Raw genomic sequence first — 7163 nt, forward strand, 5'->3', positions numbered from 1 at the left:
TTGAGAGATTGAGTTTTAAATTGAACGTTATGGAAGGATGGAATATAGGTTTACTTAAAAGCCGTGCGATCGGTGGAAGACTACCAGCACATCAGCAATTTTTGCAAAAAAAACCCTACACTTTTGGTTAATTACGCACCGGTCCCCGCTAATATCCGCCGTCCGATCTCGAGGTAGGGTCGATCTGGCCGTCCACGTTCCTCACTGTGCTGGCCCTTCCGCACCCGTGGGATCGTCGGATCTCTAACGGACGGTGTGGATTTCGCAAGCCTGAACAAACCCTAGCCGCCTCGCCCTCCTCCTCCAATCGCGCCGCAGCCTCGCCCTCCTCCTTCACTCCCGTGCGTCGTCACTGCCGCAACTCCCTCCTCTTCCACTCCCTCAAGGCCTCAACCTACTCCAGCTATCTCGCCGTACCGCCGTCGCCGCTTCCTCTCGCACGCGCGCCGCCATGCCCTCTTCTCTTCATTCCTCGCGCGCGCCGTCGCTGTCGTAGCTTCGTCGTCCTTCGCCTCCCTCGTGCCCTCATCCAGCCATTGTTACTGTGCCCGCGCTCCCGCGCCGGCAAGCGAGTCCGTCATGTCCACCAGTGAGGAGGCGGGGCTTCCAGATCCGGCAACAGCGGCCTCCTCGCTGGTGGATTGTCGGTTGCCCGGACGAGAGGGATGCGAGCCACTGCACTCCTCTTCTCCTCTTTCATCTCATCTCCACGTTAGCCTCTCTCTCCCTCACCCTATCCTCTATGCCTGATGCGATCCCAAGTCCGATTCCCTCGACTTTCCAGGTGGATCCGGTCGTGGCCCTCTTCGGCAGTACAACGCTACTCTCCACTGTCTTCCTCACCCGTTCTCCATGCCGCTCACCTCCCCTCGGTGCCAGGATGGGGAGAGCAAGAGCAGCAGCTTGGGCACCAAAGCCACGACGGCGGAAGGCATGGGCTATGGCAAAGTACGGCGACGACGGCAGCAAGGCACAAACTATGGCAAGGTATGGTGACGACGGCTGCAAGTAAATTGGGACATTGTGCTTCGGTTTTTCTCCTAGATGTTCTTCATTCTTTCAACATGACTACTGCTAAAACATTGATTCTCCCTATTATATGCATATATACATATCTGTTCTAGCGCCTGCTCTCTATTCTTGATTTGCTGCTCATTGTGAGTTTCACATGATTGGTAGGAAGGAAAGAAAAAAGGGAGTGAAGGCTAGATTATTCAGTACTAATGTTTAAACATCACCACCCAGGTACAGATCAAATTAATCATCTCCTTCTGTCATGCATATGTTGTATATGAATTGAGTGTATTGATATTATGATTCGGTTTGTCTCCTAGATGCCCTTCTTCATTCTTTGAGCATGAGTTTTAACAGATCATTTGTCTATACAAATTAGTTTTACCTGTTTGCACATTAGTGTTGCAGTATTAATACGAACTGTTGCCATGGTCTAGCTCTCTATGTACTTTTTGGTTGGGAACACAAGAGTGACATATATGCCTGTCATTAATCTATAATAATAACTGCAATGCTGTATTTTATCTTTAGAATTACCCATTGTCTAAGGATACAAAATATCCATATGTAATTTGAATTGGTTAGTTCTTACATTTTGCATATCAGGTTTATTAGTACCATGAATTCCGTTTCCATAGGCTTTCTCAATATTTGATACAACCAAAATTTGCTATATTGACTACAATGTGCTTTGAACCAAACAAATATGTTGTAGGTCTGTTATCTACTGTGCAATTTGGTTATTGGAAGTAATTTATATTACCAACTTCTAAGCCTTTTACATTTCACCGTTTTAGTTTGTTGGCACCTACTGAACAATATTTTTCCCATCCAAAGTATTCATGAGGTTATTTTCTGTTTGGAGGTCTAGACAGTCTTCTCTGGGGTGTACATTATTATAGTTCCATGATACATGCCGGTTATTTTTGTTGTTATAGTGAGTGTAAAGGTGAAGCCAATTTTATTTTCCAAATGGAACATGCAAGCCATGTTAAACTAAGTTCTTCAGCTTTCATCCTTGGTAATAAGTTCCCTTTTGTGCTTCTTATCAGGTGTGCAAATGGGAAATGAGCAGCGCTGTCAGAAAGAAATAGAAGACACTAAACATGGACTTGAATCTGGAAGTATTACATATGACCCGGCAAAGCTTAAATTTTCTGATGACATCAAAGATTCTCGGTGAACCTGACAATCTTGACATATTATTGCATCCAGTGTTCCAATTTGGCAAGTCCAAAAGTACCATTTGTTTATATCTCCATTTTTACTAGCTCACTTTCCTGATATATGTATGATAGATCATTAGGTGGGCAGTTCTTCCTGCCTTCTTCACATTGTAGTTCTCAGTGTATTTTCTCTATATTCTTGATCTATACATGGACTTGGAATAAGGTGTTCACCCTGAATAAGGAGGGAGGTCAGTACATTTTTCCTACCTTAAAAATCTGAAGTATGGTTGAATATTGTATTAGATGATATTCAGATAATATTGTTAGTTTATAACAGGCCAGTTGGTTTATACCTAAGCCACTTGGTCAATGCAAAGCTATATATTCTATAATTCCTTTATTTCTTACCAAGGAATGAGAATGTGCCAGTATGTTCCTTCCCATGCATTTGCCTCTGTTTGATTTTTTATTGATTTGTTGCTCCTCTATTTTTGCCCCTATATTTATTTGGATACTGGAGTTCATTCAAAGAGACGAACCTCATGGTCTTCAGGCTTCAGTTTAGACAGATAATTGTAGTGTCTTTAAAGTAACGATGTTATATTGCGGTACAAGTCTTTTAGCCATCATATCTGGAGTAGGATCCATTATCCCGGGAATTATATTGAAACAACTGCGATGGTTAAAAAATTATATTTAGGAAAATCAGTTGAAGATTTTGATATTGGCCAGAATTTAATAGACCACGAATACACATTTTTGCGATCTCTTCATTATCTCAGTTCAAGCTCTGTGTATAACAAGATAATTGGCAATATGTTGAGACATGCCCTGAATATAGATGGCAGTATCAATACCAGATATAAATGGCTAAAATTGTTTATATGAATGCGCAAGTGTGCACACGACCTAACGTGGCATTAGTTACCGGGTTACTTGGCAGATTTCAAAGTAATCCAGGCCTAGAGCATTGGAATTTGTAAAGAAAGTCTTGCGCTATTTGCAAGGAACAAAAGGCCTCATGCTGTCTCACAGAAAATCAGAATCGCTCCAGATAGTGGGGTATTCAGATTCTGACTTTGCAAAAGATAATACAAAGTCAACATCGGGATATGTGTTCACCCTGGTAGTAGGAGCCATTTCATGGAAAAGCTCAAAACAGACTATCACTGCAGGGTCTACTATGTATGCCGAGTTTATAGCATGCTATGAAGCAACGGGGCAGGTGAACTGGCTAAAGAAGTTCATACCCGGTTTAAAGGTGGTTGACAGTATTGTGAAACCAATAAAGTTATACTGCAATAACGAACCCGCAGTAATGTACTCTCACAACAATCAGTCAAGTGGTACTGCCAAACACATTGACATAAAGTACTATGTTGTGAGAGACAAAGTCCGGGATCAAACAATCAGTCTCGAGCATATTATAACAGAAAGGATGCTCGCGGATCCGCTCACGAAAGGCCTACCTCCCAACATGTTCAAGGAACATGTAGCATGCATGTGTTTAAGGGAAGCCTTATGAATCCTGGACTATAGGGCCCAAAAGTTAAAGTATCTGTTTCTGAATAGAGATGTGTATAGTGGCTGTCGAATCCAGCGGTAATTAACCGTGACGATGAAACATGCTCTATATGTAAACCTGTGATGGAATAGAAAAAGCTAAAAGAAATAGTGAGATCAAGGGGGAGAATGTTAGATGGATCTCCCTCTCCTTGAGCCCAACGGCTCAAGGGGGCCTTGACCCGCGCCCTGATCGGGGGCGCCCAGCCCAATGGCTGGTGGGCCTCCGTCACCCTGCGCCATATAAAGAGGGGTGGAGGACGGGACGACACAAGACACGAGGTTCGTCGCCACCGCCACTCCACCCCACAAACCCTAACCGATCAAGGGGGCACAGCCAGTGACGGGAAGACTCCATCGTCGCGCCATGACCTCGCCGGAATCGCCTACGACCGCCACTGCCGCGCAGCATCGTCGCCGCCGCCCACGTCAAGCGCACAACGACAACGACGATGGCCGGCCTCACTTCCTCCTCCTCAACATCGACCGGTCACATCCCTAAACCCTCTCACTTCCTCTTTGTTAGTTCATCTATTGTTGTTCATCCATCCAAAGTGTTCTACCGACTAGATCTAAACCTAGGTAATCCAATAGACAAACCTAACAGTTAGTACTCAAGTGAGGCATACATAGCTTTGCAGAGTTCTTTCTGCAACTAGTCAAGTGCGCCTCCCCTGCCCTTCTTCCCGCTCGCCGGCGTCCGCCGCTCAATGCCGCTCTCGGAGTCCTCCACCCTCGCGACGTCGGAGCTCATGCCGCCGAACCAGAACGTGCTCCACTTGAAGAACCCGCCACCGCCACCGTGCCACCTCCTCTCCATGCTTAGCCTGTCCACCTGAGCCTGCAGCGCGCTGCACTGGACCTGCACGTCGCGACGAAGACAATGACGAACACCTCAAAGCTTTGAATTGATGAACGGTGGCGGCGGAGATGGCCGTGATGAAACCGTACCTGGAGGCGGGCGAAGTCCTCGCGGAGGCGGCGGAGCTCGTGGTGCTGGGCGAGCACCTCGCGCTTGGAGGGCAGCGGGCGCCGGGGAGGTCGAATACCAGGCTGGGCGCGCCGAAGGAGGCACCGCCGCTGAGCTCGGCGAGGCGGTTGAGCTTGCCGTGCTCGGAAAAGAGCATCTGCAGCACGGAGCGCACGGGGAGGCGGTCATTCTGAACGGCGTGCGCCACCGCCTCCGCCTCCGCCTCCGCCTACCCTCACAAGAGAAGAGAAGAAAATAAAAGAGAAAAGAGAAGAAAAGGGAAGAAAGAAGAGATAACGTGGCATGCTGACATGTGGGTCCACGTGGGTCCCACGCTGACTCAGCCGCCATGTAGGATAAAACTGGGATCAAAACCAATACACGGCTATATGATATTCTTATTATTCTATTTCTATATTTACTCATATTCTAGTTTCATAAAGCTATACTTTAGAGAAGGAAAGAGAGATTCTAGGACCACTTGCCCATAAGAATAAGACCGAACTTAACTACCTGTAACTGTCCCAACTGCCCATGTGTACTAACCCCCCGAAATCACTTTCCCTACTGCTACGTTGAAATGAAAATGCCCGCCTCCAATCCACTTAAAGCTCAATCCAAAACATGAAAGCGGAATCACAACTCTCACGAAAGAAGGGTCTCAAGCAGTGTTCATGGTCACTCCAAACATAGGATTTTCGGCATATACTCTTTGCGAGGCTTCTATCTAGATGGTTAGGTCACAGGAGCTTTGTGGAAGAAATGGATTTCTAGTAAAAGCTACTGCAAGAGATTTCCAATTGGGTAGATTAAGCCTAACCTGTTAAAATCCGCGAGCCCCTTCTCATATTCGGAACTGGTACAGTAAAAGCTCTTGTGGGCTCACTCCAGGTGTAGCCGCAATAGCACCAGTTTTTATATCTCTCTTGGCTTTACCTTTTTTTAAAGAAATGTATGTGCGTAGTTCAAGTTTTCGACCGATTCACCAAGGAATATTTTGGTTGCTTTTGGCGGATTGCTTACTACTAGGTTGGATCGGATGTCAACCTGTGGAGGCACCATTTGTTACTATTGGACAAATTCCTTCTTTCTTTTTCTTCTTGTTCTTTGCCATAACGCCCATTCCGGGACGAGTTGGAAGAGGAATTCCAAAATATTACACGGATGAGACTCATCGCACCGGATCAGTCTCTTAGACGGATGAGACTGATCACACCTGATCAGTGATCAATTCTGGCACAATGAATTTACGAGTTATTTTACACAATGAATTTACAAGCAGATGAGTTTGCAACGGTAGACCTATCTCCTGAAAAGAGTTCAGTAAACAAGGGAACGAAGCGACCGATAACGTCCCCTCGGGGAGGAGTGTTTTAAGGGATTGACTTCGGCTCCTATTATCTTTGTTTACAAATCTTAAAATTGGTGAATTGGTTAATAGGAAGTGCGCGCTAGCACGCTTCATATTTCTAGTAACAAGGGCAGTTGCTTGTTTGGTCGTTAGATCAGAGGGCGCTCATCCCTTGCTCGGTCCCTGAAAATGAGATAACATAGGCTTTTGATATCTGCTCTGTCAACAAGCCCTGGTTCAATCCCTGCTTCTTCCGGGCCTTATCCCGAAAGAGGTCAACAATTCTTTTTGTGTAAAGCCTTTTGTTCACTGGTCTTCACTTCAAGCAATTCCATTAGTCCAAGTCTGCTGCAATTGGTAATAGGAGACTAGAGGTTGGGACGCGCCGCCTGCACATAGATGGATTAATTAGATTATTTTGCTGTTTTTAGGCTGAACTACTGGTCTTGTAAGATTAAAGCTGAATAAAGTTGAAGGCACATATAATATATATGAATCAAACGGCTTATATGTTAGCCATTGGTGAGTAATTTCGTACGAGTGGTGTTACAGAATCTGGAGAGAACAAAACTATTACATAGCCGTTATACTCTAAGAATGAAGCACTGATGCATATGGAAAATGAAATCACATATTTGCACGATGATATGAGATCATGACGAGATCTTCACTCTACCCTTTGCAAGGTCGATGTAACAACTTGGTCAGAAGAGTCAGGCCCCTGCTTTCCTTGGCTTTCCTTTGATGAGCACAAAAACATAGTTAAATTGTCTAAGAGACCCAGTTTTGGAAATAGATGACAAACAGTTTGATGCAAGATGGTTTTTCACACTGAACAAATATAGATGTACCAAATATAAACTCTCGGAGTGTTAGAGATGTGTTTGACTCACTAATCTCATGTTACCTTTGGCTAATGGTCTTTGCTCTACTTTTGTCCTGTCTTCGCCACTGCCTACCTGTACCGAACAGAGTGTGACCTTCGACTATCTCCTGCCTATTTTTTCTTGTCGAAGTCATCGTTGTCCATCCATCCATGAATTGGTTGAACATGGCAAAGTTAATTCAGACTAAGAATTCAATCCTATTGGCCAGT

At 45.2% G+C, this 7163-nt stretch overlaps 2 long non-coding RNA genes across 2 annotated transcripts; one reads left to right on the forward strand and one right to left on the reverse strand.

The window, feature by feature from the left end:
• Window positions 1-335: 335 nt before the first annotated feature.
• Window positions 336-2624, forward strand: LOC4326056 (uncharacterized). Its single transcript, XR_001545999.3, has 4 exons — window positions 336-711; window positions 785-987; window positions 1180-1245; window positions 2067-2624. It is a non-coding gene; the product is annotated as an uncharacterized lncRNA (long non-coding RNA).
• Window positions 2625-5940: 3316 nt separating this feature from the next.
• LOC107280423 (uncharacterized) lies at window positions 5941-6893 on the reverse strand. Its single transcript, XR_001544515.3, has 2 exons — window positions 6744-6893; window positions 5941-6456 (listed from the first exon to the last, which is right to left on the reverse strand). It is a non-coding gene; the product is annotated as an uncharacterized lncRNA (long non-coding RNA).
• Between the last annotated feature and the right edge of the window lie 270 nt (window positions 6894-7163).

This window comes from Oryza sativa, chromosome 1 (genome assembly GCF_034140825.1).
Source record: "Oryza sativa Japonica Group chromosome 1, ASM3414082v1".
Taxonomy (NCBI): domain Eukaryota; kingdom Viridiplantae; phylum Streptophyta; class Magnoliopsida; order Poales; family Poaceae; genus Oryza; species Oryza sativa.